General features: G+C 38.5%; 1 long non-coding RNA gene across 1 annotated transcript; it reads right to left on the minus strand.

Annotated features, from left to right (window-relative positions):
• Nucleotides 1-314: 314 nt before the first annotated feature.
• Nucleotides 315-15570, minus strand: LOC135739003 (uncharacterized). Its single transcript, XR_010528814.1, has 3 exons — nt 15329-15570; nt 7984-8040; nt 315-974 (listed from the first exon to the last, which is right to left on the minus strand). It is a non-coding gene; the product is annotated as an uncharacterized lncRNA (long non-coding RNA).
• Nucleotides 15571-24620: the final 9050 nt, after the last annotated feature.

Below are 24620 nucleotides of genomic sequence, written 5' to 3' on the forward strand. Positions count from 1 at the left end.
TATTATATCAATATATTTTTCCCATAAAATTATACATACATGTGTTTTTATTTATAAATATACATAATATTTGTTGATGTACTATGTATAATAATTATGTAAACAAAAACTTTTATTCTGCAAATGATTAGTCGTGACTAATCATTAGGCAGCCCTAGTTTTATGTGTATACTGGACAGTTTTGCCTGGAAAATCTAAAGGATCTGAAGCTGTAGAGAGCTGTGCCATAATACAGTATACCTTTTCTTATGTGTAGACATGATATTGGTTAATCACATTTAACCACTGTTTTGGCCAAAGTACGCTCGCAATAAATTACTGGCTGCAGTTCACTTAATGGCCACCAGTGTCGCTAAAAACAAGTGTTTCTGATATGCAGATAGATTATAAGACAATTTAAATAAACATGAAAAGCAAGCTCAAACACTCAGACCCAACTTTAAATGTAAATGATACATTTGATGGTAACCTCTGTACCATTGTGCACCGCCGGATTTTTAAACCCCATGTACATTGTACGCATAATCCGTACATGCAGGAGAATGCGTATGCGTCAAACGTACAAGTCAAACTATACTTTGCAAGGCTGTGCGTTCGACCGCGTTTGTGTACACGTAAAAACAGACTATACTTCCGGCCTTTTCTTTTGCTGCATGCAGATTAAGCTCTGAAGGGCGAGTCTGTCACCTCCTTGCTCCAGAATGGTTTGTTTGCAGGTGTCCAGCAGAGATACCCCACAGAAAGTGTTTGAGGATGATTGACAAAGATGAACGCTTAAGCCAGTGTGAAAGAGTGTGGGCTCTTCTGTATTTCACCCGTTGCTGGCGTCAGCGACTTCTCCTCGTGCTTTAAGCTGAGCACTGGATTTTGGGTTGTCTTTTCCAGTTTGTTCTTAATGTGTCACTCCGACAGGTTTTTTTCTGAATAAAATGCTTCGGGGCTTGCCGTCTGATGGGATGTGGAGTTCTTGAAGCCTGTTAGGAACAAAAGCGGTCTAACATTACTATCGACGATGTCTCACTCAGGGTCCCCGGAGTCATATAGCATTGTGATTTAATTTCCTTTAAAAGAAAACAGGACCATATTTTCAGATTATTCCAGGCTTTCTGCTTGAGTGCTTGCATATAATCGCCTGTTGAATGACATTTGAGTTTTTAATAGCAAGGTAAAAGTAACCCTGCTTTTCTTTCAGAATACGGCCCACATTCATCTTACTTTCTTTTAATCTCTCTATGTCCATCTCATCTCTTATCCTCTTCACCCCACTGTCTCCTTTATAGAAATATTGCTGTCAACCATTTCAAAAACGAAATCAAATCATGTCATTTATCCATCTTATTGCTTGCCTACAGCCATATATATTTTGCCAAGTGTCATCCGTTTGAGGTGAATTTTGGAAACCACATACCCAGGCTATACTGTATGTATTCTGTGTAGGGGTGTAATGATATTTCGCAATACACACTGCACTACCTGTCCGATATCAATTGTGAAGCAATATTATGCACAACTCTTTCATGTACTACGGCTATTTGATCATAAGAAAATCCTGAAAATCAATGTGAGTTTGAGTCGTTTGTAACATGCATTTGGAAAAAGCTCGTCAAACATAATCATTATAAATATTCTGTATTATCATGAAATACCTGTAAAGAACAGCGATATACTGTAAATATGCTTAAACATTTCCTGGAGCTGCCTGTGTAATGGTACTTCTTCTGCGGTGCATTTGAGTTTCTGCATTAGATCGCCATCTAGCTATTGGATGTGGCAGCATTTCACCATAATTCATTTAGAAGCATAGCAAGTAGAATCGCCCGATGTATCGTTATGCTGCGTTTACACCAACATTTGCATTTGACGCGCGTCAGAGGCAAAATCCGCTTCTTGTGGGAAGGGCAAGTGCTATGCGGTTGTCTGTTTGCAGGATGGCTGATGTTGATTGTGCATTTATCGAGAGAGTTACCGGTTTGTATTTCGTCACCTTACTATAGGGGGAAAATAAACGGTGCGGGTTGATAAACGTCACATGACTCAAACGTGAAATGTGTATTTACAACTTACCAGGTTGCCCAATGTCCTCACTGACACTCTTCCAAGCGAGGTCCTCTTATTCCTGTCCCTATAGAAATAAGAACTTGTGACTGCTCACCGACAATATCAAGCTTTCATGCTGAATGAGTAACTCCGGGCGGGGCTGCCGCCACAGCAGCTAACATGCTCCTGATTGGTTAACGCGGGGTGAAAATTTTTCAACTTGGGCGTCAGCCGCAAATTCGCTTCTAACACAAAATGCACAAAAGTTCAATTTGCTCAATTCGCGCCATTCGCGAGAACTAGACGCCCAAATGAGGCTGAAACACCTCTTCCGCAGTGTGCTATAGGCCTCATCCACGCTGCGGGACTTCCAGACGCGCCAATGCGTCTTCACATTGACTTAACATTAAAATCACTCGGGCTTGCCGCCTCTACCGCGGTTGGTGTAAACGCAGCATTACACCACTAATTCTGTGTGCAATAATGTTTGAGAGTAAAGCACACTTACTGTATATCCTTTCTGTGTATGTATATATAAAAAGTGCGCTTCACCCTCCTGCTCTATAGGTGGTGCTAAGAGGCTGGTTTGCCAACTGCTAAGACCACAAGAATAAGATTGCGCTCATGTTTAGCCGAATCTCTGCATTAACGCTAATAATGTTGTAAATAGCAATACATTTCTTGCAAAAAATGATCGATTGGCTTCACAGGGCGTCAATAGGAGTTGTGGGGATTACTTTTGTATTGGATAAATCTGCTTTTGTGGCGGAAACCGTTTCCTTCCATTACCATTTATGCAAAATATCTTCTTTATTGTTCTACTGAAGAAATAATGTCACCAACATATCAGATGGCCTGAGGGTGAGTAAATAAACAGCACATTTTTCATTTTTGGGTGAGCTGGCCCTTTAATGGTAGCCAAACACTAAAATTACAAATTCATGACTATAAAGCCCTAATGAATGAACATAAGGCAACAAGGCTTGTATCAAACGGACACGAACTGTGTTAAACAAACCCAGACAGATGTATTCATTTGTTTTGAGCTGAAATTGGCTGTCAATGCACGTTCAAAGCGTGCACACCGACGCAAAGCTGGTGATGTGACTCACAGTGAATCACAGGCCAGCATGTAGGTGGCTGAACTCAGCAGGAAATTATAATGCAATCTACCTCAAAATAGGGGGCTTAATAGTCGGCCTCTGTTACCTGCAGAATAGACGGCGTATTACTGGAGTGATGAACCATTATCACCTTCTCCTGCGGCTGTCGAGATCCATTCCTCTGGGGACTTACGAAAAATCCTCTCCATCGCTTAGCATGAACACCTGACCTTTAATATCGCTATTCCAGTATTAATAAGGATTGCTGATATGATACATCTGCCTGTGTGATTCACAGGGAACGCTATGGCCAGTTTGTGCTAGGAAGATTCATAATTTTTGACAGGGAGCGTGTTTGGCGCACTCTCGCTTTTTTATGTTGGAACAGAATGGTAGTTGACTCAGACGTGGGTGATTGATGATCCAGAAGGCTCTGTCACCAATGTTTATTTGACCTTTTTTGTCCTTCTCTCGCCTCGCATTCCCCTGCTATCTGTATTGATGTTCATATACTGTGTTGTTTAGCCACCTATAACCTGACTTGTCACTTTTATCTATTACTTATCTCTTTTTATTCCTCTCTTTTCTTGTTTTTGTCCCATCTGACTCTCTGATTTTCTTCAAGGTCGCACTTTACGATAAGGTTGTATTTGTAAACATTAGTAAATGCATTAGCTAACATGAAGTAATAACAAGTAATATAGTTTTTCATCATTTATTAATCTATGTTAATGTTGGTTAATGCCAGCACAGTTATTTATGTTAGTTAATGGTGCATTAACTTATGTTAACGGAAACAACTTTTAAATTTTAAAAATGTATTAGTAAATGCGGAAATTAGCATGAACTAATAATAATAAATGCTGTAGAAGTATTGCTCATTGTAAGTTTATGTTAGCTAATGGATTAACTAATGTTAACAAATACAACCTTATTTTAAAGTGTTACCCTATTCATTCATTTATCTCTCTGGTGATGTAAAGATCAATGAAAGGTCCAAATGGCAGATAGGGTATGGAAGAGTTTGATATTTTGATGATACGTTCTTCACTTTAAATTGGCACATGTAAGGAATAATTGATGACGGGCCGTTGAATTGCTAGAAAATAAATAAGTTATGCAGACCAAGGTGGTACTTTATAATGTATGTCAAATGGACATATATATATATTTCAGCACATCAACGTAATGAATTTGAATAAAATGAAACTATGATTTTACATACATTTTTATCTAGTCAAATAGCAGATTACTGTATGTTATTCTATATGAAATTTGACTGGTGAGCAAAAGTCTGAAAATTTGATATTAAAATCAATAATTGAGTTACTCAAATATCTTTGTTTCATAATGCAAGAATTAGAATGGACATCTATGTTGCAAAAATAAATACAGTCAGTACATATCATAATGCTCATGAGTCATGTTACATGCATACATCAATCTTGTGTTCAACCAGGCACAAATGAAATCTACACCCAAGGCCTTTTTATGAATGAAATGACACTGAGTCAGATCCACATGCTTAGGATTTACTATTTACTATCTGTTTGAGAGATAGAGAGAGAGAGAGAGGGAGAGAGCGAGAGAGAGAGAGAGAGACCTTGTATACCTTGTATGTGTGAATATGTTGCATTAGCAGTGAGATACTGTCAGACTGTTTGTGATCTGCAGGATAAATCCTTGCAGGGGTCTAGACGAAGATAACAGATGTTTATTTTTAATCTTCCAAATGGGTATCAAAACATTACAGACGGGCATTCTAATTAATACTTTGACTACAGAGTTTGAATCAATTTCAATTAATTCCTGTATGATCAGTTACATCAATAATTTTACTACCCGGACAGTTTACCGGACAGGGTTTATATTAATCCAGGAAGAGGCCTTAAGCTAGGGCCACACCAAAATAATTTTTAAATCTTATCAGATTTTCAAAATGTAAGAAACCACAACATGATAAAAAATAGACGATTTAACATGTTTGTTAATATGGTGTGTGGAGTAAACAAACATGGTGAACAATGAGCATAAAGAAATAGCATTAAACAGAGAAGCTAGGCAAATTCGCATAGATTTTCGGAGTCGATTTTCCTCGATTATACACCTGATTTTGCCTAACATCTCTGTGATCTACGGCTCTATATAGTAAATGCCGCTCCATCTGAAAGCAGGTGATAGCGATTTAATACTAATCACCGAACCGGCTTTATTGATGAAACACACATGAGAATCGCAGACGATTTTTTTGCACAGCCCTACTTCTAGATATCAGAGAACAATGTAACATATTATATTAATGCGTTCTTTGGCACCTTTAAGCCCAATCAGGGAAACTGTCCCAAAGAGTTCTTCCTCTTATTTGTTTTAATGGCATTTGTTTAATAATATATATATATATATATATATATATGTATGTATATATTTATATATATATATATATATATATATATATATATATATATATATATATATATATATATATATACACACACACAACAACCTATGAGGTCATTATATTTGAAGGACAGTCTCCAAAATATTATTAAAATCTTATTTGTTATCAATTAATTAAAAACTGGGGGAATAACCTTTGAAGGTCTTTATATTATTGTTGGTTTGTGGATAACAAAACACAAAAAAACTCTACCCGTTTTGGTCACCTTACTAAATATGCATTTAGGAACTTCACCCCTTTAAAAATCAAATAGGAAAATAGCATGAAGCCATTTTATAATAAAATTATTTGTTTGGTGTTACTGAAGTAAGGAAATCATATACATCTGTGATAGCATGAGGATGAGTAAATAAGAAAATTTCTCTTTTGGGTTAACTATTCCTTCAACTATCCACAATGTATGATTTTGGATGCAGTAATCCTAATCTTGCACACTTATTAGTACAGATAGTTTGCAAAGTGCTACCTTTGCTTTCTTACTACATGCCTATAAATTGTGTGAATGTGACATACGCTTGGTGTCAGGAGACGCCATATGGTCGGCATGCCTCCTCATCCACCTATGAGCAACAATCTGATTATCCCATTGAGGTGAGAGGACCTGGCTCAGGCCTGACGTCAGGACTGTGACAAGGCAGTGGTGTTGACGATTTTTGTAAAAGGTACACAAATCAAACATCCACATAAAGCATGACAGTGTATTAATTTATTGGCTGAATCATTTGTAACGGATTCATTGAGCTCCCCAGGCTTCCTCCCCATGAGAATCAGTTAAAAACAGCAAGTGTGTTCCTCTTTAAACTTCACAGGTTTCTATAAGCTAAGGATGTTGGAAAATGGGACACATGAGGCACCCTGATTCACGTTTGTGAGAGAGAGCAAACGTCTGAACGTTTTCATGAAAGTGTTTGCGAGATCATGCAGGTGTTTTTCAAGCAAACATTTATCATCGGCACAAAGGCACTGCTAAGACATGAGGTGCCAGGGGAGAGAGGAGCTCTATCAACAATCTCTCAAACACTTCACACGCTCCCTCCTCAGAGACCTTTGCCGAGTAAAGCAGCTGTTTTTCTTTTCTCACATCGCCTTTTTATCACTGCTACATTACAGCGATGCTCAAATAAAGTCAATTATTCCTATAACAACCGACCTTTCCTCTGAACCTCACACCCTCATGTTCCTCATACTGCTCCTGTTTTCCCACTCCCAAACTCCCCTGTGCGTGAGGGCAGAGTGGATGTGTCCAGTAGGGTTTGTCTGGGTGAAATGGTACGGTCTGATAGATGGAGTGGGCATGAGAGTATGTGTGTGAGTGGAATAGTAAAGGAACCCTAGAAACGCTGAGATGAAGGCACAGAGACAGAAAATTGCATTGCGTGTTTGGTGATTAGTTTACCTCATAGGTCTCTTTCCTCCTTTTGCTCGCCTGTTCTCTTCAGATCTTTTTGCCACAGTGTTTCCCTTATCTTCCATATTTTTTATATTCGTTTTGTCTGTTTTAGAAAAATAAACCATATCCGTCTATTGTCCGTCCGCCTATTCATCCACCCATACATGCATACATAAATACATACACCCACGCATCCATTCAACCATCAATCCCAACATCTATCTTATATCCATCCACCTACCCACTCGACCACCCATCCGTCCATTCTTCCATCCATCTATCTACACACCCACCCATTTGTCCAACCATTATACCACCACCAACCCATTCATCCATCTTCTGTCCATCCATCCATCTTCCATGTGTCTATCCATTTTCCATCCATCCATCTTCCATTCGTCCATCCATCCATCTTCTGTTTATCCATACATACATACATACATACACTATCCTAAAGTATTATTAGGAACACCTGTTCAATTTCTCATTAATGCAATTATCTAATCAACCAATCACGTGGCAGTTGCTTCAATGCATTTAGGGGTGTGGTCCTGGTCAAGACAATCTCAATGTCAGAATGGGAAAGAAAGGTGATCTAAGCAATTTAAAGCTTGGCATGGCTGTTGGTGCCAGACGGCCGGTCTGAGTATTTCACAATCTGCTCAGTTACTGGGATTTTCACACACAACCATTTCTAGGGTTTACAAAGAATGGTGTAATAAGGGAAAAACATCCAGTATGCAGCAGTCCTGTGGGCGAAAATGCCTTGTTGATGCTAGAGGTCAGAGGAAAATGGGCCGACTGATTCAAGCTGATAGAAGAGCAACTTTGACTGAAATAACCACTCGTTACAACCGAGGTATGCAGCAAAGCATTTGTGAAGCCACAACTTGTACAACCTTGAGGCGGATGGGCTACAACAGCAGAAGACTCCACCAGAAACCACTCTTTGCACTACACATAGGAAAAAGAGGCTACAATTTGCACAAGCTCACCAAAATTGGACAGTTGAAGACTGGAAAAATGTTGCCTGGTCTGATGAGTCTTGATTTCTACTGAGACATTCAGATGGTCGAGTCTGAATTTGGCGTAAACAGAATGAGAACATGGATTCATCATGTTTTTTACCACTGTGCAGGCTGGTGATGGTGGTGTAATGGTCTGGGGGATGTTTTCTTGGCACACTTTAGGCACCTTAATGCCAATTGGGAATCGTTTAAATGCCACGGCCTACCTGAGCATTGTTTCTGACCATGTCCATCCCCTTATGACCACCATGTACCCATCCTCTGATGGCTACTTCCAGCAGGATAATGCACCATGTCACAAATGTTTGAATCATTTCAAATTGGTTTCTTGAACATGACAACGAGTTCACTGTACTAAAATGGCCCCCACAGTCACCAGATCTCAACCCAATAGAGCATCTTTGGGATGTGGTGGAACGGGAGCTTCGTGCCCTGGATGTGCATCCCACAAATCTCCATCAACTGCAAGATGCTATCCTATCAATATGGGCCAACATTTCTAAAGAATGCTTTCAGCACCTTGTTGAATCAATGCCACGTAGAATTAAGACAGTTCTGAAGGCAAAAGGGGGTCAAACACAGTATTAGTATGGTGTTCCTAATAATCCTTTAGGTGAGTGTACATCTACACACATCTTCCGTTTATTCATCATCCATCCATACATACATACATCTATCTTACATCCATCCACCTACCCATCCACCCATCCATCTATCTATCTATCCCCCATCCATTTGTCCATCCATCCATCCATGCAACCACCCACCCATCCATCCATCTTCCGTCCATCCATCCATCTATACATACATCTATCTACACACCCGCTCACCCGTCCAACCATCCATGTTACATTCATCCATCTACCCACCCATTAATTTGTCTATCCATCCATCCATCCATCCATCCATCCATCCATCCACCCATCCACCCATCTATCTATCCATGTTCTGTTTGTATATACATACAAACATCTACACACCTACCCATCTGTCCAACCATCCATTTTACATTCATCCATCTACCCACCTGACCACCCCTTCGTCCATCCATCCATCTACCCTCCCATTTAGGGAACCATGGCCACTTTAAATGGACCTCCCAAAAGTCCATCTGACTGACACATAACGCAACCATTCATGCTTCACATTGTCCCTTGTCATGTTTAGGGGCGTGGAGATAACAGACCAGTGTGCAACCATCATTCATGAGTTTATAACAACAGTGGCAAACACGTTAAACCTCTTTTAGATTCCACTAATTGCTTTAAAGGTGACACAGAATGATTGAACGGGGTATTTATCCTTGTTCTGTGATGTGACATACAAAAATGTTTTTGTTGGGTCTGTAATGCCTTAGAAGCTTCCTAAAAACCTCTCTCAGATAGCTCTATTAGGGTGGGGGATTTTAAACAAGTGGTTTTGCACCTATTTGGCTCCCCCTACTGGCTTAACTTGCAATCTCATTACTGATGTAGCCAATTATTTTAAAGTGGAGGGGCAGTGAGATGCCTGTGATGTCATAAGCATCAGTTTTTCAGATTGGGCTGTTTTCTGGCTGACATTTCTAAAAGAGGAATTTCTATGAGACTGAGATGTTTAGCATGTTAGCACTTTTTGTATGTTTGTGAATGCGGGTAGACTACCATTATTCAACAAAGACAAGGTAAAAATGGTTTTTCATTCTCTGTCCCCTTTAAGAAAAACTCTTGGATGTCTTTTATGGTGTAAACCTGCCTTGGGTAGTTTCCAGGCAGACTGTTAAAGAACACAACACACATCCCCCGAAAATCCTTTATATTTCAACCAATCAGAGGACAACTTTGAATCTGCTGAAGTGTTTCCAGTTAAAGGGACACTATGTAGGATTGTGGCCAAAACTGGTATTGCAATAACAAGACTTGTGGCTAATACACAACATGACAACATAAACATCAGTTAAGGGCTGCAACTCCACTTTTTAAATAACAATATTTAAAAACCAGACTGCTGTTGTCAGTGATATAAGTATTTGAAATGAAAATGATTTCTTAATGTCTAGTGACATATCAGGGCCATTTTATGATTAATTGATATACATTTCTTACATACTGTTCCTTTAAGTATGCCGCATGCGTCAGACATTCAGCCAACGTGGCGTGGGTGTGACCTCTTAGACTGAGACTGCCATCCATCCATCTGCAGAACCATCCAACCAGGAAAATGTTATTGTTAAGAGGTTGCAAAGTGTCACAAGTGTTGCAAATTTGTCTGTCTGACTTTCTTTCTGCTTTATGTATCTATTCATCTATCTATCTGTACACTACAAGTCTTTTAAGAGCAATATATATTTGATAAAATAATCACGAGTAGGGCATTTCTATCCTCAAAAGATGTATATTCTATTTTCCAGTTTAAAATTCCCTAACATTCCAATTTCCAAATTAACCCCGTATTACGGTCCTATTCACAAGTATTGAATTTTTCCCTCAAAGCTGTAACATCACAGATTAGCTTAAAACAAAACATGCATAAATGTTTCATGTTTAATGTTTTCTCATCTGCCTCATAAAACCCCTAAAGAGATTCTGGCTTTTGTTTGTTCAAGTATAGGCAAATTTTAGCATTCCCACTGCTGAGTATAAATTTTACCAGTACTCTCAAGTCAGCTGTTATTCAAGAAAAAATGTCCTTTTTGAGACAATTTAGCTCAGCCTTTGTGCAAAACACTACACTGAAGCCACGCTACTTAGAATGACAAATTGCCTGCTTATAAATGCAGACACCAGCAAATGCTCTGTGTGCTCAGCTAGTGTGCATCTATTGACTGCAAACTATCAAGCAGAAATGTAATGACCCCTCAGCCTCCAGGAGATGTGATAGTATTGATAGTATTAGTACAGTATTGATATGATTAGGAATTATTGTATAGTAATTGTGGCATAGACACAATAAATACAAACTCAAACACAGTAAACATATAACACATATTAAAGTGTCTGAAATGAAAAGACGGGTAGTCAAAGTGTTCTCCTAAAAAGCAAGTAGGTCAACTGCTTTCTTTTAATCCTGGCTTATGCCCATGTCTGGGAGATGGAAACTCTCACAGCCCCAAAGGAGGCATGGAAAATCCAACTCTCCTTCCAAAAATTGTCTATATTCCTTTTGTTTGGAATCAAAGTACCCTCAGCTTTCAATACGTCACTTCTGAATTCTCTTTACACTCGAAAGTCTTTAAAACTCAGCAACCACTCCAATCACTTGTGCCCATATTTGGTAAAACAAAGCACACACATATGCACAAGCCTCCACTGAACAAAGATATATGTAAATTATAAAAATATAAAAATTTTACCAAAAGATTTCATATTAGTACCTCAGAGGTACATTTTGGTACTAATACATATCTTGACCATAATTGTACATATTAGTACCCTTTGATAGGGTTCTCCCCCAGTGATAGCTTGGGACCATTTTTTCCTGACAGTGTAGATGCATCAAGAAACTTTAAGCATGAAAGCTTGCCTACATAAGACTTCAAATAAGCTAGCCAACAAAAGTTAACTTAATACTGGCCCATTGTTAGTAGACTGTTTATGTTCGTATTTGATTTAGAAGAATCGCCATAGGCACTAAACTACATTTACATCAGAGTGAAGAATCAGAGTATATCCCGACATAGTCACGGCAGCCTCCCATTGGCTGTGTGGAGGACTGACTGAAAAGGCCACGCTTTCTACACAATTAGCTTTTCTCAGGGTCCCCAGGGCAGAAAGCAGCGATGCGAATATCCTCTGACCGAGATGATGGACTAGCATGTAAGGCACTTTTGTCGAAGATTTCTGCTGTGGAATTAGGACATGGCGACCTACAAGGACATTTAAGGTGTTTTGAACAGTAAAGGACTGAAGTGGGTTACTGCTAGATTCTTGCACACACCGTTTTTGGAATATGATCAAACATTCAGATATCATTCACATTTATAACCAACCCCTGTTTTTATGCTTAAAGTTACAATTGAAATGGTTACACTATAAATGCATGAAATGGTAAAAAAATACAGTTTCCAATGTATATGAGATATTACCTGATAGGGAACAGATAAAATTAAATGTCCTGTTTTTTTAGTTTACTACATTTTTTTTAGGGCATCAACTTTCCTCCAATTTTGTAAATAAATTCAACTTGTCCGGGTTTACAGTACACCTTCACATCTAAAGAGTTTCTATTAGTACCTCAGGGGTACATATTGGTACAAAATGTATACAAATCTGTTTTAGGATTTTTTTTAAAGGTACCAACCCAGTGACAGTTTGGGACCAATTTTTGAAACATTTTCAGACGTATGATTTATTTTTTTGGTAAAGCTGGAAAAAACTCTCTGGAAAAAAACACTCAGAGGAACAAATTCTTGCCTTGTCCGATTTGTACATTGCAGAAATTACCCAATTTAATCTTTTTCTTGTTTTCTATTAAAAAAGATGAATTAGCTTGAAAGGCTAAGTCAGAGAATATAGTAAACTTAATTAAACATTAAATTAAAAATTAATTAATTAAAAATATATTAACTAATTATTTTATTATTGATAGTCTAATTATTTTCCTTCTTTAGCCTCTCAAGTAAATTTATCTTCTAACATCAGAAAAAAATGTGATTAGGTCCAAAACATTTACTGGAGTAAATGCGATTTTCCTTTAAATTAAACAATTGTTTTTTTTTTGGCCAGGAGAGGACAGGAAAGTACAGGGAGGAGAAAGGGGTATGGGATCGGCAAATGACCACGAGTCGGGAATCGAACTCTGGTTGCTGAAAGTGCGAAAGCACCACATGTCGGAAAGCTGCCCACTACACGTGCGTTCAGGCAAAAGTAGTGAAAACACGAAATGGAGTTTAAATTATACCAGCCAAGTGGAATGGATTTGAGAAAGCAGCAGTGTGGTAGTCAAGGCTGTAGCTGAAATGCGGAATGGAGTTTAACTTATTAGGGCATTCCTTAAAGGAACACAAGGCAGTATTTTTATGTTAATAAATCATCTTCGTAAGTCGGTATATGGTTAAATGACTCATTACATGACGAATGAAGACTCTCTTGCCCGCCCCTACCGTCTGTAGGAAGAATACCCCACTTGCAAGTTCGCTGTATCCGACCCGGTGTCCTTCAGTCTCGTATAGTCTAAGATATAGAACGCATTTACTCCCAGACACTAGGGGGAGCTAGTAGAGAAATAATACTTAGACTTGCCTTGTGTGCCTTTAACGAGGACATTTCAAGACTTTTTAAAGATGTCAAATAAATCTTTGGTGTCCCCAGAGTACATATGTGAAGTTTTAGCTCAAAAAAATCTAATAAATAATTTTAAGTTAAAATTGTCACTTTGTAGGTGTGAGCAAAAATGTGTCGTTTTGGGCATGTCCTTTTAAATGCAAATGAGTTGATCTCTGCCCTAAATGGTAGTGCTGTGGTTGGATAGTGCAGATTCAGGGGCTGTATTATCCCCTTCCGACATCACCAGAGGAGCCAAATTTTAATCACAGTTTTTTTTACATGCTTGTAGAGAATGGTTTACCAAAAGTTACTGGGTTGATCTTCTTCACATTTTCTAGGTTGATAAAAGCACTTGGGACTTAATTATAGCACTTAAAGATGGATAAAGTCTGATTGTAATGTTATGTCTCCTTTAAGTGGAATGGATTTGACTGACGGCGCTCCAACAAGTGAACAGACATTCGCGCTAAATTAGAGAAAAAGTGAGTGGGTCCAACATCATTGGTCATAAAAAGTGGGCGGGTCTTGTCCCATCCACATATGATGGTTCTGACGCCAATGTCTTCTAATGCTGTTGTCTCTTTCAATGTGGTTGTTACATGGTGTTCCTAATTGTGGTTATCCTTATAACAATTATAAACAAATCAATTAGTGTCCTCTTAGTAACAGACAAGAGATGGATTAAATGAGGCCACTTCTTTACTCCCATTGCTAGTTGCTTGTGAAAGTTGCTCATCATTTGCATAAAGTTGAACTTCTCTCAGCTTCTTCGCGCAACTAGTCACGGCCATTTCCATCGACCACTATTGCTTGTGTCGTGAAAGTCGCCAAGTTTCCATTCAAATGAAGAAGTGTGTGATGCTCTACCATTGCTAGATGCAGGTGTTGTGCACTCAGCTGTAAGATGTTCTAGGACTTTTTTTAATGATCAACATATGCATTTCACCCACTGAATGAATAGAGGTTGATCATTTCTTCAACCCCACATTTTGACATGCCATCATCACAGTGACCTCATCCTCTTGCTAACATACCCTCCCTCTTCTCAGCATGAACTCATGTGATGTAGACTCTAGCTGAGATATGAGCCGGCGGTTGCTAATAGTGACACAAGACCGTGAAGAGAATCAGAGCGTGAGAGACTCACAGCTTCATTGACTGTGAGCCATGATGCAGTGGAAAACATGCACAAACTCAAACAAATTCACAAATGTCACTTTCTGCACATTACCAGTAAAGAGGTGTATTTGTCAGTCTCAAAGGCATGTGTCCTATTCTATTCACACAATATCATGCTTTGGCTGTAACTAGTTGGCAGAGATTTAAGGCCTCTTCTTGTGGTTTTGATTCACTGCATACTATGTCATAAAAGTGTTGTGTACTGGTCTGATACATGGAAAGTTATTGTGCTCTATCGGGAACCATTTATGCCCCACATCTTCAGTGATATAATGTGAGCCACTCTCATGCTTCTTCTCCAGGGAAAACCGATCGTCTCTAAATCCAAAACTGTCACAGTTTTATAAAAGCTCAAATTTAATTCGCAGCCATTTGCGTGCTTTTTCCCTAACGGTGAATAGGACCGCAGCTATAAATACTCAAGATGCACAGGGACCGAGATGTTCTGCATAATCAAAGAGACCTTAGCAGAGACAAATAAGCAGGAGAGATGGTACAAAGAGGAAAGAGAGAGGATGAGACAGGAGTGGAGCAGGCGATAAATAATGATTACAACCAGGAATAGGGGGAAAAATGGCATCATAAATCAATAGCGAACAGATATTAAAGAAAAAAAACAATAAAAGGGAAGTCAGAGGAGCGTTCAGCAGGTGGTGTAAAGAAAGTGTTTCCCTCAACGAGTCATTTAGTGACTCATCTGTGTATTGTCTAACACACACAAAGCCCACACACAATTACGGCTTATTTACTTTAATTGACTGCAGAATATAAATAAAAAATATTGAGTAATACTGTATATAAAAGTGAAAGGGCAGCATTTAATCTTTAATTATTTGTATGCTGCCATCAAATTGTAAAAATAATTTTCAAACACTCTTTATGCCCCTTACCTGTTCGTCAATTGTTTTGGTCTAGTAACATCCCTGTTCAGACAAACAGATTGGGTGCTCTTCAATTCCCTCGCTCCTCTGTCCTCCAGCCCGTGACCCGGAAACCGATCGAGCTCAGCTGTCTTGCAGGACATCTCAGTTCTTTAATTGCACCTCGAGGATGCTTGCAATGAGGAGCGAAAAAGCCTCCTGAGAAGTCATGAGTGAGGATACACAGGTGTATCTTTCCTTGCATCCCAAGTGGATGGAGCTAAAATTTGTGGAAAGGATCATCATGTTAACACATTTGATCCAAAGCAACTTGCAATGAAATTAGTTACAGTTTTATTAAACCCATGGCACTGGTAACATCATGCTGTGACTTACAGGAATATCATGTTTACTTATCTACACTGGGATAGGAGAATGCATGCACTTTAACATTAAACAAGTAAAATAATTACTTAAAAAACATTAGTTAATTGGTTACACTTAGCTCATCCATGCTGCTTGTTGAATACACTGATGAACCTATACACTCATATCTATCCAAACAATGTTTGTCCTCAGGCACAAGTTAATTAGGCAAAGCTGATGCACCATATGTCCCGCTAGACATTAGGCATTAACACTGTTGCATGAATGAAGAAATGGTCTGTGTCTGCGGTGCAGATGGGCAGACGTTCTGGCATGACCCGGAACGACCGAGGCCGTGCAGGCTAGCAAACAAGGCGTGAGCGAGCGCTACCCAAATAATTGAAGGGGAGTCATTTATCTGAGCCGGCGCACAGGTATTTAAATTCAGTACAAGCTGAAATCAGACTTACTGTAGGATACTTTGATAGCGTACTTATATACCTAATACCTAAAGCAACAAATAAACAGACTTGGGTGACTGACAACGGAATTTAATGTTAACTTATCCAGTGGCTAATTTGTATTCATTCATAGAATCTCATTTGTATGTTTTAATGCAATCTGCTTTTGTTTCAGTGACAACCTATAAGTTTAGTGGTGGGGCTTCATTCATGTTTTTCAGATACTCACTTATGTTATTGCACGATTCAAATTCATATGAAATCCCATCATGTAACTTAGGTACGTTTTTTTTCTGTGAATATATCTCAATTTATCACTTAAAGGTCCATTGTGTAGATTTTTTGCGGCATCTATGGTGATTTTCCATTGCATAGTACCCCACGGTTTGAGTCGGGTCAGCTTACTTTTGGGGGCTTTTCCACTGGGTGCAGTATAGTACCCAATCCTTTTTTTAGTACCACCTCGGTCCTGGTTCCAAGTGACCCGAGCTGATACTAAAATGTGACCAGAAAACAATGTAGATAACTGATTGGTCTGAGAGAATCGTCACTACCAGCGTCATCGCTATAATGTAAAAGATTAGCTTTACCTTCATGCTAGCTTGCGCTGTCTTGAGCAAACATGTTTTCATCTGTGCTCTGTTGTTAGCTCCCAAACTCCCTTTTAGCAATGAAAAACATCCACAGGTTGAGAACCAGGAACACCAGTTTTTTTTTCCAGACTTGCAGTTTGTGGCTGGACATTCACGACGCGCACGTCCACATATATATGTTTAAATGTAACTTAAATGAGGCAAAGCGTGCCGACTGACGCCACGGGTGTATGTACAGAAACTGTCATGTAAGACAGAGGTAGTGATAAATGCGATGTGTAAACATCTATTTGTGGTGGCCAATTTTAATTTTGTGGCGGACTGAGAAATAACGTTAATTGAATGTATAGGGTTTGTATTCCAACAACGCTCTCACTTGTTTGATATAACAGCCAGAGTCCTGCAACGAGTCGGGTATCCGTGGATACCCACATAAAAGTGTCCAAATTGGGTGGATTGTGACATACCTAAAATTCATGGGCGGGGATGCGGGCGGATTATTAACTCTGTGCAGGGGGTAGTAGCGCAAATGAAAATATATGAAATATTTAAATTACCATTACACGCGCAACATATGACATTTGACCCATCACGTCACCACCACTGCGACAGTGCGCGACCTTTGTTGATGCTTCTCGTAGCTTAGTTGGTGGAGAGTTGCAGGAGTTGCATAAAGTTTTGCCGCTGTTAGCCGGAAGCTAGGAACGTCTTTGCATTTCGAGACTTGTAGGAGCACAGCAGGGGTTGTGTAGGTAGGTTGTATTTTTTCTTGTTCTTTTTTTCATTAATAGGTCTATTTGTGTATAGTTATCAGGTTCCATAGCCTGTTTGGATGCCAATGGTAGACTACTTGAATGGTGCAAAACAAAGCGCACTTTAGCTTGTTTCATTAGACCATTCATGTCGTTGTTGTGATGTTGAGAGAGGTACGAGATAAAAAATATAGCACTTAAACTGGAATGATTTTAGCGTGTGTGATTTATGCGTGTGCGGGTCGGGTAACGGGCCACATATTAATGGGTCTGGGCAGGTGCGATTTAATTTTGATATTATCACTGGTGACGGGTCGGATCTGGTGCTGAACTTTGCGGGTACCGGCGGGAGCGGGTCTTCAAAAATGGACCCGTGCAGGACTCTGGTCATAGCAGCAGTAGGCAGCGCAAATATAACGACACGCTTATAATCCCTCCCACTCCGAAGTGTTACGAAAAGTCAATGGAAAAGTTAATCAAGGCAAAGTGAGGTGACTGATACGACCTGACCCAAACCAAACCGTGGGGTACTATGCAATGGAAAAGCGGACTAGTGGACTACATCTAGTGGTGAAGGGCCGTTGGTTACAATTCACAGCTAACCCCTCCCTTTTGAAACGAATTGTGAAGCTACGGTGACTGCTACAGAACAAACATGTTGTCGTATAAGACCATTTTCCCCTCGTTCAAAGCTCAAAAGTGGTGGCAGAAGGTCTAAAGAAGTTATATTTCATTGGTTCTTGCGTATAAGGATTGAATTCATGCATGTTTTATCGAGAACCAATGAAATTGGTGACAACAGTGTCATCTATTCTGTCCACTATTTACCCAAACATAGGTTTCAACATCTTGCGATTTATAAAGTGTATGTTGCTATGAATAGATGACATATTTGTGACTAAATAAGCTCAAAATATCAATAGTTTTCTCTTACAAACGTATTGTATCACTCATTCAATCCTCCCTTCCACTCAGGCCTACAGCACACAGTCAAAAGTGGGCTAACGTGGTCACACTGATTCAGCATTTAAGGAGCATGTGAGAACGTGGGGGGCAAGGATCATATTGGCTGGTTTGTTTGTTAGCACCCCTGACATTTACCAAGCTAACAGAAAATGTCAGTGAATGCCAGATGTTACCTCTGGTTATGATGCATCTCTTGAAAAGCCTGAGAACTATTGATCCATAGCTTCACTCTTCTCACCCAATTCAGTTCTCCTCTCACACCGGCCATTCACTTTCTTCTCTCTCCATTCTCTCCCGCCCTTCGAGGCTCTGTGCTGCTGGGCATCCGATTCCGACACCTGTCAAAGATCAGAAGTCAGGTCTGAATAATGGATCTCATTCACATATTGACTGAAACAGTCAGCATTTACTTTCCTATGTGAGTTCCATTGATATTGCACGAGACGTGTTCATGCTCGGGAAGAGCAGCTTTATCTTACATGAGCGGTCTACATATTATACAATAAGACGAGATGAATAATGTATGACGGGGACAAATGCTCTGAGCTCTACCTGAATCAGACAAGCTTCAGATGGAAAACTGGAAGTTGACCTTACTAGCTTTGATATTCTTTTTACGTCCCTATAGCTCAGTTGGTAGAGCATTACATTACCTGTGTGAAGGGTCATGGGTTTGATTCCCAGGTAAAACACATACTGATAAAATGTATACCTTGAATGCACTCTAAGTCTCTTTAGATATATTTGAATGAAACAAGACACCTATCACAAAAATCATAATTAAACAACACATCAACTGGACCATAACTTTTGTTTCTTAAGCTCAAATTGAATTTTTTTTATATAGTAATTTCAGCTATTGAACATGCTGGATCCTTGGTTTAGGGGAAACAAAGGCCGCATTATGGGGATACATGTGATGGAGCCTTTGAATTGGGACAGCCTTTGTCATGGTCATTGAAAATAATAACCCAGTAACTTAGTTTTGGTAAACCATTCTCTGCAAGCATGTGAAAAAATAGGTCATTGATATTTAGCTCCCCTTGTGATGTCAGAAGGGGGATAATACCGCCCCTTAATCTGTGCTATCCAACCACTGCACTGCCATTTAGTACAGAGATCCACTCATTTGCATTTAAAAGAACACACACAAATAGCACATTTTTGCTCACACCTACAAAGTGACAATTTTAACATTTTATAATAAATATATGTTATATTGAGCTAGAACTTCACATATTCGTACTCTGAGGAAACCAAAGATTTATATTACATCTTAAAAAGTCTTGTGCAATGTCCCCTATAAAATAAAGAAACATGCCTGTGTACCATTACGTGCTGTGATGTGTAGCATCAAACTCTGTTGTGGAAAATTAACTCTCACAAAGAAGCATAATGCATTTTGCCACTGAGAACAATATAATAATATCTTTCTGTTGCCGTTTTAGTGATGCCTGCCACCAAAGTTCCTCCTACTTGTACATAATTAGTTACTCCTGTTGCAGCCATTACGCTTTGCGACAAATACAAAGATTATTATAGTTGTAATTAACTTCACGAGAGCGGTGCATGACAGAGGAAGATTAGGATCCATTGAAAACACACCAGTGAAAGACTGTAAAGGCACGTTTGCTTCAGAAAACCAGCGGTTTCTCCTGTCATTGAGATAAGCTGTCATTTGGGAAAAACTACGACAGAAGCTTCTGAATACACTGGTCATAAGATAATTAGGCTATTGTTAGAGACAATTTGATGGACAGGATGTGAAATTGTTAAAAAGAATGTAAAAACATAAAACATCATTTTGATACTTGAAAATATTAGCCTACTGTACATGTCTTTATGCATTTTACAGTAAATGATTGTACCATATACAGATATACGATTTCCAACGTAAATATCTTTTCTTGGACTACAACAAATACACAGATGGTAGGCAACAGTTTACTTCCAGATATTGGTGATGTAGTATAGACCGACATTATCATAATTCCTCCCTCTTGGACTCACAGCCTGTAAGTTAACTCCTGTTAGCATTGCGACGAATCTTTCAAACATGGTAAGGAGCGTCACATTTCCGGCTGACGTCAAAGGTATTCAGGCCAATCACAACGTACAGATTAACTTGCCACTCAGGGTCACAGAGCTTTTCAGATCAATGAGTTTTGTACAAAATCAGAGCGTTTGAGGAAAGCAGGATATCTGGAGCTACAAAAATGTACGCTGTGTGGAAAATAATGTGTTTTTTACCATAAACCACGCAAACACATTGTATTATAACAAATACACAAAAGAACTTTGTTTTTAGCAATGAAATAGATCCACTTGGTTTGCAAGACAATTTAACATACTATTTTAAGTTTTGACCTGTGATAAGTTGACACAAGTTAATGGTTTAACTTAAGTTAAAGTAACATGAAATATATGTTGATTTGAAATAAAATGCTGCATTTTTTTAAAGTGACATAAATTATTTTCTAATGCAAGTACACAATAGTTAATAGGTGTGTAACGATTAACCATGCAAATGCGCGTTTTCTCAATGAATGAATTTGAATGAATTACGGTGAAATCCCGGCACATCCGAACGCCAGGGGGCGCGCTAATGCAGAAACTCCCTTTGTGGCACAGAAGAAGTAGCAATGTCTACAGGAATATTTATATCACTGTTCTTCAAATTGTTTCAGGTATTTTCATGATAATAAATAATTTTTTACATGATTTTTATTTAACGAGGGTTGCTTTTTTAAATGCACGTTATAAACGACTCCGACTTATAATGATTTTAGATTGATAAGGACTTCCTACTGACCTTGCGGTTCAGAATCGATTTCAGACGGGCATTTTAATGGGACACATGATTTATTCGTTACATCCCTAATAGTTAAAGGAACCTACAATGTAACACCTAAAAAGTGTTACAAGTTGATTCAACCTAAAATTTAAACAAAGTATTTTTCACCTAAACATATAAGCTAAAACTATTGTTTTTTAGGTGTTACCAATTGAAGTTTATTATGTTGATCCAACTTTTTTACTTTTTACAGTGTACATAGTTTTTTTATGGATTTATAGTCAAAACATGATTCATGTAGTTACATCATTATGCATTTACATTATTTTATAGTTTCAAAGAGTTTGCTTTTATTATAAAATGTGGGAAAAAAATATGAAATAAGTGACCCTTAACATTTGAACTTTAGTAAGGTGTATCTACTACATTAGTATCTCTTTTAGACGGTAACACAGTGTTACAAAAATCTCAGGTTTACACCAACATAGGCTTTTCATGAGCCCATAGCATCTGTGTGAGTATTTAATAGTTATTATGCATGTGACTACAGAGCAGCTGTATAGGTGTTGTGTACTTAATGTGTACAGTCATTCATCTAGAGAGCAGATGCAGTAGCATTCGGTGACTGGTGCGAGTGAAGCTCTCTCAGTGTATAAGCAGATGGTAGAGTTATGGTAGTCAGAGAAGTGATGTCACACCTTTAATTCTGAATAAGGACCTGCTGCTGAAAAGTTTTAGGAATCAAAACTCATACCTGAAACTATAAAAATGAGAATCAGCTAAAATTCAGTGTAGATTAGATTTCGATGTAACTACTGTACATGCTGTTTAATGCGCTTGATGGTCCAGTTAGATCTGGAGAGTAGGGAGGCGGACCGGGTTGCGCTTACAGACGGTGTTGATGAGTAAACCACAAGAAACATATTGGATGAACAGAATGGAAAAAGCAGAGATGAAAGAAACACAGAGCTACGATGGCAAGAGATTAGGGTTGTCAACATTGTCATGGACTAAAGCCAAGGAGGCAGAGAGGCATCTGCGACTAACTTTGAAGTTTGTGCATACGTATGTGCATAATTTCCATGGGTTCTGTAACTGTATTGTGTGTTATATTTCCAGATACACATACATCTCAGAGACGTCTATTTGATGTCTGCATTTACATGAGATTAAAGAATGGCAATGGCAAATTATATTCTGGTAATGAAAAGTGGTAGAAAAACGCATTACATCTAATGCTTTGTGATTGTTTTGAATTGGGTGACAGCAGAATTGCAGTTAGTACGCTCTGTACTTCAAGGATTTTCCAACATAATATGTTGAAACAAGGAGATAAAACCAAAACTATCGGTATCTTTTGCTATCGGTAGATGTCATTAAGTAATTGAATATCGGTACCAGCATAGAAATTTTGTATTGGTGCATTCCTAGTATAAATAATTATTCCTAGCAATATTTTGTGCATTTATTGATTTTAAATAATTTGGTTTATAGGGACACTCCACTTTTTTGTTTTAAATCTCATTTTCCAGTTTTTTTTTACCGTTTTGGAATCCATTCAGCCAATCTCCAGGTCTGGCGTTACCACTTTTGGCTTAACTTAGCAGAATCCAGAATCCATTGAATCTGATAAAACCATTAGCATTGCGCTCAAAAATTACCAAAGAGTTTCGATATTTTTCCTATTTAAAACTTGACTCTTCTGTAGTTACATGATGTACTAAGACCAACAGAAAATTAAAAGTTGCGGTTTTCTAGGCAGATATGGGCTAGGAACTATACTCTCATTACGGCGTAATAATCAAGGACTTTGCTGCCGTACCATGGCTGCAGGAGGCGCAATGATATTACGCAGCCGAAAATAGTCCCCTTAGTAACTTTCACTAGCAGGGGACTATTTTCGGGCACTGCGTAATATCATTGCGCCTCCTGCAGCCATGTAGTGTATAACTACAAATGAGTATATTTTTTTAAAAAAGTGGAGTGTCCCTTTAAGACTTTGGTTAAAGTGCTGTTAGTGATTTTTTTTGTCAACTTTTGTAAACCCTTTTGCTGACTTCAAAACTTCAAACAACCCTACCAAAGTAAATAAATTTATCAAGACCCACTAACATAAAATGAATATAGTGCACATTCAGCAGAGCGTAGTTTTAATTTCCTTGCAATTGGATAAACTATTATATATTTACATAATAAGAATTTATATAATTGTGCATATCTGCATGTAACCACACACTTGACCCAAGACCTGACTCTAACCCACCCCTAACCCTAAACATACCCTCAACATAAATGCATGTAGAAAATAAGCACAATATATTAAATGTTTTTTTTTTAATGTAGACAGTGGTTACAGACACCTAATATCAAGTGCGACCTTTTAAATGCAATACCAAAATACCTTTTGATAAGATATCAAAACCACTGCTTGTCATTAACTCGTCGAAACTGATTTTGTGTTATTCAAACTGTTACACAACTCACCAAATTTAACTGTGCCAACCACAGTTTGAAAAGCCCAAGGCTAAGGGATTGTGGGCCGCATCACTTGTTTATGCTGTTTACAGACCTCGAGTTTGTCCCAAAGAAGACACAAGTGAATTCTCACAACACATATTTCAGTGATATTTGTTAAAGTAGTAGTGACATTTTAGTGGTAGCTTTTTTTTTTTATTGCAGCGTCTTTCAGTAATAAAATGTCTACTCTTTATAGATTATGTTGAGCAAAAGTGAAGTGAACCCTCTAGTGGCGTAATGATGTCATTACATTTCCGGTTGACCTCAGACTCACATTCCTGCTATTATGACTCAATGTCATTCTTTATTTCTCAGTTTATAAGTTTAAGTGTCATAATTGAGTTTGAGGTAACAAATGTGCCAGAAAGAAATGTGCTAAATATTGTGTGGTTGCACAGTATTGAACCCTAGAAGATATCATAGATAATCAATCCCGGACAGTTGCAGACACAGAACACCTTGTCTCCATCCACACCCAGACAGACGCCAGTCAACCACTGGCCTCATTTGTATAGTGGTGTCTCCACTTTTACACAGGAGTACTTGTATTATTATTATTACAAAGCACTGAGAAAAAGCACAGTGTGGTCCAAACATTTGAGAGCATTCTTTAATCTCAGAATTTCACATGGTCATTTTCATGTAAATATGAAATACTAAGAACTTTTAGATAGTTAGTTAAATGTTTTATGTATTATGCTAATTAATTTGTCATTAAAACATCCTCCCCTCTCTCTTCTGTCTCTATGTTTCCCCAGCTTGCTCGTAATTTTTTCCACCTGAAATGTAATCTATAAGTCTTCTCTATTTATTCCACTCTCATACCACTACTGCTTTTCTTTCCTTCTGTGTCTGCACCTCTGCAGGTACATC

The sequence above is a fragment of the Paramisgurnus dabryanus genome, chromosome 12 (genome assembly GCF_030506205.2).
Source record: "Paramisgurnus dabryanus chromosome 12, PD_genome_1.1, whole genome shotgun sequence".
Lineage (NCBI taxonomy): Eukaryota > Metazoa > Chordata > Actinopteri > Cypriniformes > Cobitidae > Paramisgurnus > Paramisgurnus dabryanus.